Below are 9,350 nucleotides of genomic sequence, written 5' to 3'. Positions count from 1 at the left end.
CAGACTGCATTTGAACCCAAACTACAACATTAATTCTTCCCTGGATATTCAGCCTGCCTGCCTACTCTCGAGATTTTGGACTTGCCAGCCTCAATAATTACGTGAACCAATTCCTTAAAGTAAATCTCCTCATAGACACACACATTCTACTTATTCTTTTTCTCTGGAGAACCCTAACCAACACAATAACCAAATTCTTTGAACAGCAGAGAATTGAAGGAAATTTATTATTTTTTTTTTGCAATGGAAAATGTACTTGGCTCAGAAAAAATATCAATTCTGATCAATAGAGTACAATATCCAAGTGTTGTCTACAGCATCTCAGAGGAATGTAAATATCTTACCTCTTTCCTCCATTAAAAATTTCTTAAATGAAACACACTGGATTGACAGCTTTAATTATTATGGGATTTTCATAGGTTGCTAATCTCTGGGATTCACAAAAACGAGGTCACATCTAGTCTTCCGAACCCAGCAGTCCCCCATACCAAGAACTTCATATAGAAAAGAACTTCATATAGAAGTTCTACCAAGAACTTCATATAGAAAAAATACATAATGTTTTTTTCTGATAACTGCAGGCACTTATTTAATAACATAAATAATTATTTAAAAAATTTTCTTGACATGCATTAATTTTCGGTATCTTCTATACTACTAATTCTGAAAAGATAATTATATAGAAGAAAATTTTGTTCTCTAAATATTAAAAAGTTTTTTTTTAAAGGAAATTAGCGAGTCAATCCTAAACTTTATTTAAAGAGTAATAGGACAGGAATAGCTAAAACAATTTAAGAATATGGACTGGGGAATATCTTTAGCATATATCAAGACTTTTTAATAAAGCTGCAGTAATTAATGTGGTATGGTAATTAACATTGAAATAAACCAACAGACAATACAACAGGATACAGAGCCAGAAATATTGTCATGTGTATATAGATGTTTGGTAAATGAAAGAGCTGACATTATAAAGCAGTAGGATAGACCCACAAAGCTCAAATCATAAAAGAAAAGATTTTTACCTGATAAATTTGGTATATAAGTTTTACATGGCAGAAGATTTCATTAGCGAGGTGAAAAGAAAAGCCACAGACCAAGAGAAATTATTTTCAAAGCATATAACTGAAGAAGAATTGATACTCTGAATATGCAGAAAATTTTCTATAAATCAGTAAGAAAAAGAAAGCTTACTTGGAAAATCGTCAGGAGATGTGAACAAGAGATTAATAGAATTAGAACCTGAGTGGCCAATAAGCATATGAAAAAATGCTCAAACTCACATAATCAGGAAACTGAAAATTTAAAAATGAGGTTACTCAGAACGAACACTTCATACTCATTAAAAGTCTGAAAATATTCCATCGGAAAGGATGAATACCTACCATTTGCATCGATATGGATGGAACTGGAGGGTATTATGCTAAGTGAAGTAAGTCAAGCAGAGAAAGACAATTATCATATGGTTTCACTCATATGTGGAATATAAGGAATAGGGCAGAGGACCATAGGGGAAGGGAGGGAAAACTGAATGGGAAATCATCAGAGAGGGAGACAAACCATGGAAATCTCCGGACTGTGGGAAACAAACTGAGGGTTGTGGAAAGGGAGGTGGGTGGGGGATGGGGTAATTGGGTGATGGGCATTAAGGAGCGCATGTGATCTGATGAGCACTGAGTGTTTTTTGCAACTAATGAATCATTGAACATTACATCAAAAACTAATGATGTACTGTATGTTGGCTAATTAAAAAAAACTTAATAAAAAAAGTCTCAAAATATTAAGTATTATTGAAGATGAGGGGAAATAGAAACCTACACCCTTCTGCTGGCAGCATAACTTGGTATATTACAGTGACAGCAACTTCACTACATTTAGTATAGCTGAAGATTCCTATACTCTTACATATATGCCCTAGAGAATGTTTACAAATATGCATAATGAGACACACAAAAATGCTTTTTGGAGTATTACTTCTAATAGCCAAAATGTACATACAACATATTAATAGAGGAGTGGATAAAAATTGTGGTATATTGAATATACATAGCAGTTAACATGAACAAACTGTTGTGTCAATTTGAATAAATATAGAAAACATGGTACTAAACGAAAAAACAAGTTGCAGAAGAATTCACAGGCTAGACTAGTATTGAAGTAAATCTTTTAACAACATCCCACATTCTTATATATTACTTTGGGACAAATACATACATGGTACAAGTATAAAAATGTGGACAGAAACAACAGACAACATATGTGGAGCAGATGAATAAGAAAGATGAAGAATCTGGGGAGGTTGCAAGGAGTTTTAAATATGTCTATCATGTCTTTTTACTTAAAACACGTGGGGTGAGGACAGGCTAGAAGTGGCAGAGGGAGGAAGGCTTGTTGGAAGCTTCACTGTTGTAGAGGAGTGGTTGCTCCATTGTCTGGTTGGCAGTGCCTTTCTCAATTTGAGCCAGGGCAGACAGTGGGGAGGGGCAAAGCATCTTTCCACCTTCTTTTCAGCCATCAGGTTTTCTGCAATCCAGTGCCAACACGTTCATGGATCACCAATTATATTTCTTGATCCAATTCTAAGGGCTTTACAAATAGTGGCCATTTCTCCAGATTTTGGTAATTAAATGCCAGTTCTAGTTTTCATTGCCGTGAGTTCTCATCACTTATTGGCGGGCTTTTTAAGCATCTGTATTAGTCAAAGTAGGCTAGACTATACTGTAATAAGTAAAAATGCAAATCACAGTGGCTTAAACTAGCCCATGTTTCATTCTAGCTCCTGCAGCATCCAATGCAGATATTCCTGGTCAGGAGGCTTTTCTGGGTGGTTCTCCAAGCAGAGTACTCATGGATCTAGGCTTCTTATATTGTACAGCTCTGCCACTATCGCCATAAGGATGGAGGAGAAAGATGGTGACAGATTGTTAAGGATGGTCAGTCAACAGCTAGTTCCTTTTTTTTTTTTTAATATTTTATTTATTTATTTATTTGACAGAGAGACAGCCAGAGAGAGAGGGAACACAAGCAGGCAGAGTGGGAGAGGAAGAAGCAGGCTCAGTGAAGGAGCCTGATGCGGGGCTCGATCCCATAACGCCAGGATCACGCCCTGAGCTGAAGGCAGACGCTTAACGACTGAGCCACCCAGGCGCCCCAACAGCCAGTTCTGAATGTGGTATACTTCACTGTTGGCCAATACCACCAGCCAGAACTCAGTCACACAGTCCTATCTAGCCACAAGCGGTCCAGGGAATGTAGCTTTCTCTGAGCCCAAGAGGAAAATTAATGAGTTTGGTGAATTTATAGTATTGCCCAGCCACCACATTTTATTGAGAACATGACTCTGAGACAGAATTTAAAACCATTATGTTTTGTTTTTTAAATTTTTACTTTTAATTATTTACTCAGTTATCATCAATCTGGTAGATAAGCCTCTGCAAACTAACTACCCTAAATATGAACAAGGACCTTGACAAAATCCTACAACTAACTAAATGCTTTTCCCCACCTTTATTCCCTGACTCTCTACACAAGATTACCATCATCCTGAAACTGTACTGATTGTTCCATTGTTTTTCTTTCTTTAAAAAAATCAATCATTGTCTTGAGATAATTTGAGATTCACACACAGTTGTAAGTAATAACACAGAGAGATCCTTTGTGCCCTTTACCCAGATCCTCCCACGGGCAACATCTTAAAAAACTACAACATTATAACTAGGATGTTAACATTGATACAGTCAAGATATAAAATATTTCCATCAGGAATAAGATCGGTTAAATGTTGCACTTTTGTAGTCACATCAACTTCCCTCCTTAGCCCTGGTAGCCCCTAGATTGTTCTCACTTTTATAATTTTGTCATTTCAAGAATGTTATACAAATGGAAACACTTCATTTTGGGCTTGGGTTTTTTTGCTTTTTTGTTTTTTGTTTCCCTCTCCCAGCATAATTCTCTGGAAACTCATCCAGATCGTTGCATGTACCAATAGTTCGTTCCTTTTAATTGCTCAGTAGTATTTCATGGAATGGATTTACTGCAGTTGTTTAACCATTTACCCAACAAATGGTAACTGGATTGTTTTTAGTTTTGAGCTACACAAATAAAGTTCCTATGAATATTTGTGTACAGCTTTTTTTTTTTTTTTTAACATAAACCTTCATTTCTCTGGGATAAATGCCCAGGAGTGCAATTGGTGAAGTTCATGTTTTAGTTATGATAGTTCCCTCATCTTCCCACATAAGCTCCAGAATAGCTTTGTCTACATCTACAAAACATCTTACTGGGATTTTGGTAGAAACTGTGTTAAACTTGTACATCAATTTGGGGGGAACTGACAGCTTTGCTATGTTAAGTCTACTAATCCATGAACATGGTGTGACTCTCCTTTTATTTAAATCTTTACTCCATTAGGGTTTTGTAGTTTGTAGTACAGTCCTGTACATGTGTTATTAGATTTACACCTGTTTTGTGCAGTTTTTAATGATATATTTTTAATTTCAGTGTCCACATGTGTTTATTGCTAGTGTATAGCAATTTAACTGATATTTCTGTTTATCTTGTATCCTGCAACCTTACTGAATTCACTTATTAGTCCTAGGAGGTTTTTTTGGAAATTCCTTGGGATATTCTATGTAGAAAATCATGTCCTCTGCAATAGGGACACTTTCTATCTTCCTTTCTGATCTGTACTCTATCATTTCATTTCTCACATTATTGCACTAGCTAGACCTTCCAGGACTATGTGGAATAAGAGTGGTGAGATTGGATACCCTTGTCTTGTTCCTAGTCTTAAGGGGAAAGCATCAGCCTTTCACCATAAATAGAATATTAGCTGTAGGAAGGCTTTTTTTTTTTTTAATAAAGATGATCTTTATCAGATTGAGGGAGTCTCCCCCTCTCCTTATTTTTTCTGAGATCTTTTGTAATGAATGAGTATTGAATTGTCAAATGTCTTCTCTGTATCTATTGATATAATCCCAGGATTTTTCTTCTGGGAATTTTAAGGCTCCACTTGGTCATGGAATAAAATTTTTTTTAATATACTGTTGAATTCTATTTTATTAAGGATTTTTGCATCTATGTTCATCAGGGATGTTGGCCTGTGGATTTCTTTTTTTTGTAATGTCTGTGGCTTTATCAGGCTAATAACTGGCTTCATAAATGAATTGGAAAGTATCCTTTCCCTTTCTATTCTATGCTTTCTTATTAGAAGAGATTTTGTAGACTTGGCATCTAAAGGTCTGTTATTTTATTTTATTTTTTTGGTCTACTTTTTTCCTATTGTTTAGGTTGGTTAATTTCTACTTATTTTATTCTATTTTTTATTTCTTCATCCATTTTGCTATTGATCCCAACCACTGAGGTTTTTATTTTGTTAAAAAATTTTTTTTGAGTTCTAAAATTTCCATTGGTTTTTTATTACCTTCTTTGTTGATACTATTTTTTTCCACTGAGACTTTTTATTTTTTCATGTGTTTCAAAAGTGCTCATAATTGTGCACATGCATTTTATATTATGGCTACTTTAAAATGTTTATCAAATAATACTAACATTACTTGCATCTCTGTCTTTTCAACTAACTATCTTTTAAATTCAGTTTTAGATCTTTACTGTTTTTGGTCTGATGAGTGATATTTCAAATAAAACCTGGACATTTCCGATATTACATTATGAGATTCTGGATTTTTTTAAACCTTCTGTTCTTTTTGGCTTCCTCTGACACCTCTCTGGTCAAATAAGGGAGGGTCCTGCCTTCTATGTAGGTGCAGACGTCCAGGTTCCCTACCTGGTCTTTGCTGATACCTGAGGGTGGGATTCCTCATTACTGCTAGGCAGGATTGGGAGTTCTGGCTCCTTACTAGGCCTCCAGTGATACTTTCCTGGCAGAGAGGGGCACGCATACCTCATTACTGCTCCTCATGTGGTCTCCATTGTACCCATGTCAGCCTTGTAACTACTGGGTGGTGAGGAAGGTCCTGAATCTCCCCAGGGCTTCCTCTCACACCACCACAGTGGAGAGGAAAGAGTACCCTGTTACTCTCAGGTTGGAGGGAAAATCCAGGTTCCCCATCTTGTCTCCCCTGAACCCATGGGGAACCTCAATACAGCATGGTGCAGATGAAAGTCCTGGCTCTCTACTCTACCGTCTTTGACACCACTCTGTTGGTGGTTTGGAGTTCTTTATCACCACCTGATGGGATGGGTGGGGGGTGGGAGGATTGTGGGGGTGGGTGGAAGTGTAGGCTCTTCACTTGGTTTTTGCTGGCATGGGTTGGGCCTCAGTTTTTTGTGGTGTTTTTCTGGAATACAGCAGTTTTTGCCTACAAGTTTTCGGTCTTGCTAGGCTGTCCCTTTCCTGGTTCATTGGCTAGGGAGAGTAGGCTTTTGTTGGGGCTTTTGTCCTCTGTGTCCATTGGTGTTTCTATGTTGCTGGCTTCTCCAGCTTTATATGTGGTATAAATAAGGCAAAAAGAAAACCCAGAAAACTCACCAGCATATCCTTCGGTGGGTCTCAACATATCCCTAGATGGTCTATTTTTTCTCTTCACTTTTCGGGTCTTCTAATGATTGTCTTATTTATTTATTAAATAAATTGAGGTATATTGACATGTAACTTTTTTTTAGTTTCAGGCTACAACATAATGATTCTCTCTATATATTTTGTGAAATGATCTCAATAAGTCTAGTTAACATCTGTCACCATACATAGTTGCAAAACTTTTTTTTTTTATGTGAAGACTTTTAAGATCTACTCATTTGGCAACTTTAAAATATGCAATACTGTATTATTAACTATAGTCACCATGTTGTACACCATGCTATCCAAGCTTATCTCAGCAACCTGCACTTGAACCGCTATGGTGAGAAATTTTGTTTTTTAAGTTTCAATCTATGAAGATCTATCTATCTACCTATCTATTTATTTATTTAAATTTTAATTCCAGGGTAGCTAACATACCACTTTCTTACACCATACACAAAAATAAACTCAAATGGATTAAGGACCTAAATATGAGACCTGAAACCATAAAAATCTTAGAAGAGAACAATAATTTCTCAGACATTGGCTATAGCAACATCTTTCTAGATATGTCTCCTGAGGCAAAGGGAAACAAAAGCAAAATTAAACTATTGGGACTACATGAAAATAAAAAGCTTCTGCACAGCCAAGTAAACAACCAACAAAACTAAAAGAAAACCTACTCAATGGGAGAGGATATTTGTAAATGACATATCTGATAAAATATATAAAGAACTTACGCAACTCCACACCCAGAAAACAAATGATGCAATCAAAAGATGGGCGGAAGACATGAACAGACATTGCTCCAAAGAACGCATAGGGATGACCAACTGACACATGAAAAGATGCTCAATGTCACTCATCATCAGGGAAATGCAAATGAAAACCACAATGAGATATCTCTCCATACCTGTTAGAATAAGAACATTTTTGAGATGGAAGGCCAGATACTCTGGGACTCCAATATCCTCCCGGAGAGGAAAGTAGAGGAGTTTTTGCACCAGGCAGTGAAGCGGGGGCGGCAGGAGATCTTTGCGTCTCAGCTCCAGGACGAAGAAACCATGCAAGGGGGCGTTGTTCGTGCTCAGAAAATCAGTTCCCACACGGAGGCACCCCGGGGCAGCAGCCCTGGAGGGCGTGTTTTACGGCTGCTGGTAGGCGATCCCAGATGGGTCCCGTGACCCCAGCGAGGCGCAGCGCGGGAACTTTGCACCGGAAGAGCTTGCGGCCGAGCCAGTCCGTAGGTGCGCACGCAGCGGGTCCCGGAGTGTGTGGATCGCGACTGCCTGTGGGAGAAGCTGGCCCGCCGCTTCCTTCTGTCGGGTGCAGACCAGGACCTGGACGTGGTGCCCTCAGTAGCCTCTGCCACCCCTGCCCGCCGTCGCCGCGTGGGACTCGTGGGGCAGCTGCGTGCGAAGGACCAGCCCCATCTATCCTGCAGGCCTCCCTGCCGCGCGACCCACATATCGTGGACAGACTTGCAAACCGTTCTGATGAGTTCTGTGGCTGATTGTGTTTGCCATTACAGACAAGGGAGCCCAGCTCTGTACGCTGCAGTTGCTTCATCTCGACGCCTCTCGGCCGCGTCTACGCAGTTGTTATCACGTTCGTCCGCCACTGTCCGCCGAAAATGTTTCAGAGATGTCTCCAGGGCCGCTGTTGTAGTAGACCCTGACCTCTGTGAATCATACCTCCATTCTGAAGGAATGGAATACCAGGAATACCATGACATGGCACCTTGTTTACGGAGGTACAGACTTTGAAAAACCTCCGTAGCCTAGAGATTGAGAGGCGCCATGCCTTCTGATTTGCTAATGAACAAGAGCGTCTATCTTTTCGGTTGTCTTGTCAATCTTTAAGCTCTTCGCAGCCAGGAGGAGGTTTTGTCGTCAGCTGACAAGCCTGAGGAGGCCCCTGAATCTGACCTTCGTTCTTAACTTCTGTGTTGTCTCCCCAGTGGGGTACAGTGGTGGCTTCTATGTGAGTTTAGTGACTGGATGAGCTGAAGAAACTAGCAGGCAAAACTGTATCTCTCGGTCTCTGGAAAAAGACGAGTCTTCTTTGGCTGACTGCTTATGTAAGTAGACATGATTGAGTAGGTGAAGAGAGAATTCTATGATAACCTGTAAGAACCAGCAGCTGGAGGTTACTGGGTGCTGCTTTGTTGGCTGGGGTAACCAATACTCCAGGCATATCCTGGGTGTGTGAAATAGGCGAAGGGGGTCGAAAGTACAACCAAAGTTATAAATTAAATAAGTTAGAGGAGGTAATGTGCATGATGTTTGTCTTATATATTATATGCAGGGTTTTTAGTAATACTTAGTGGGAGGAATAAAGAAAAATACATCTGTGCTCCTGGAAGTGGAGCTGCTTTCCTTTTTATATGGATAAATTGTATTTTTATTTATTTATTTATTTAAGATTTATTTATTTGGTGGGACACCTGGGTGGTTCAGTCAGTTGGGTGCCTGCCTTCTGCTGGGGTCATGATCCTAGGGTTCTGGAATCCAGTCCCATATCCGGCTCCTTGCTCAGCAGGGAGCCTGCTTCTCCCTCTGCCTGCCACTCCCCCTGCTTGTGTGCTGTCTCTCTCTCTCTCTGACAACTAAATAAATAAAATCTTAAAAAAAAAAGATTTATTTATTTGTTTTAGAGGGAGAGGTGCGCACCTGCTTGTGTGCTCCTGCCCATAGGGGGAGGGGGAGAGGGAGAGACTCTTCAAGCCCTCTTCCCTGAGCAAGCAGACAGCTGGGGCTCCGTCTCACATGAGGTCATGACCTCAGCGGAAACCAAGAGTTGGAAGCTTAACCCACCAAGCCACCCAGGC

At 39.4% G+C, this 9,350-nt stretch overlaps 1 pseudogene; it reads right to left on the bottom strand.

Annotated features, from left to right (window-relative positions):
• Window positions 1-7,953: 7,953 nt before the first annotated feature.
• Window positions 7,954-8,716, bottom strand: LOC123801170 (methionine aminopeptidase 1D, mitochondrial pseudogene; annotated as a pseudogene).
• Between the last annotated feature and the right edge of the window lie 634 nt (window positions 8,717-9,350).

Source organism: Ursus americanus, chromosome 20 (genome assembly GCF_024610735.1).
Source record: "Ursus americanus isolate L20-20 chromosome 20, mUrsAme1.1.p, whole genome shotgun sequence".
NCBI lineage: Eukaryota > Metazoa > Chordata > Mammalia > Carnivora > Ursidae > Ursus > Ursus americanus.
The sequence above is the reverse complement of the archived record's forward strand: the minus strand, read 5'-3'. Positions and strand labels throughout refer to the sequence as shown.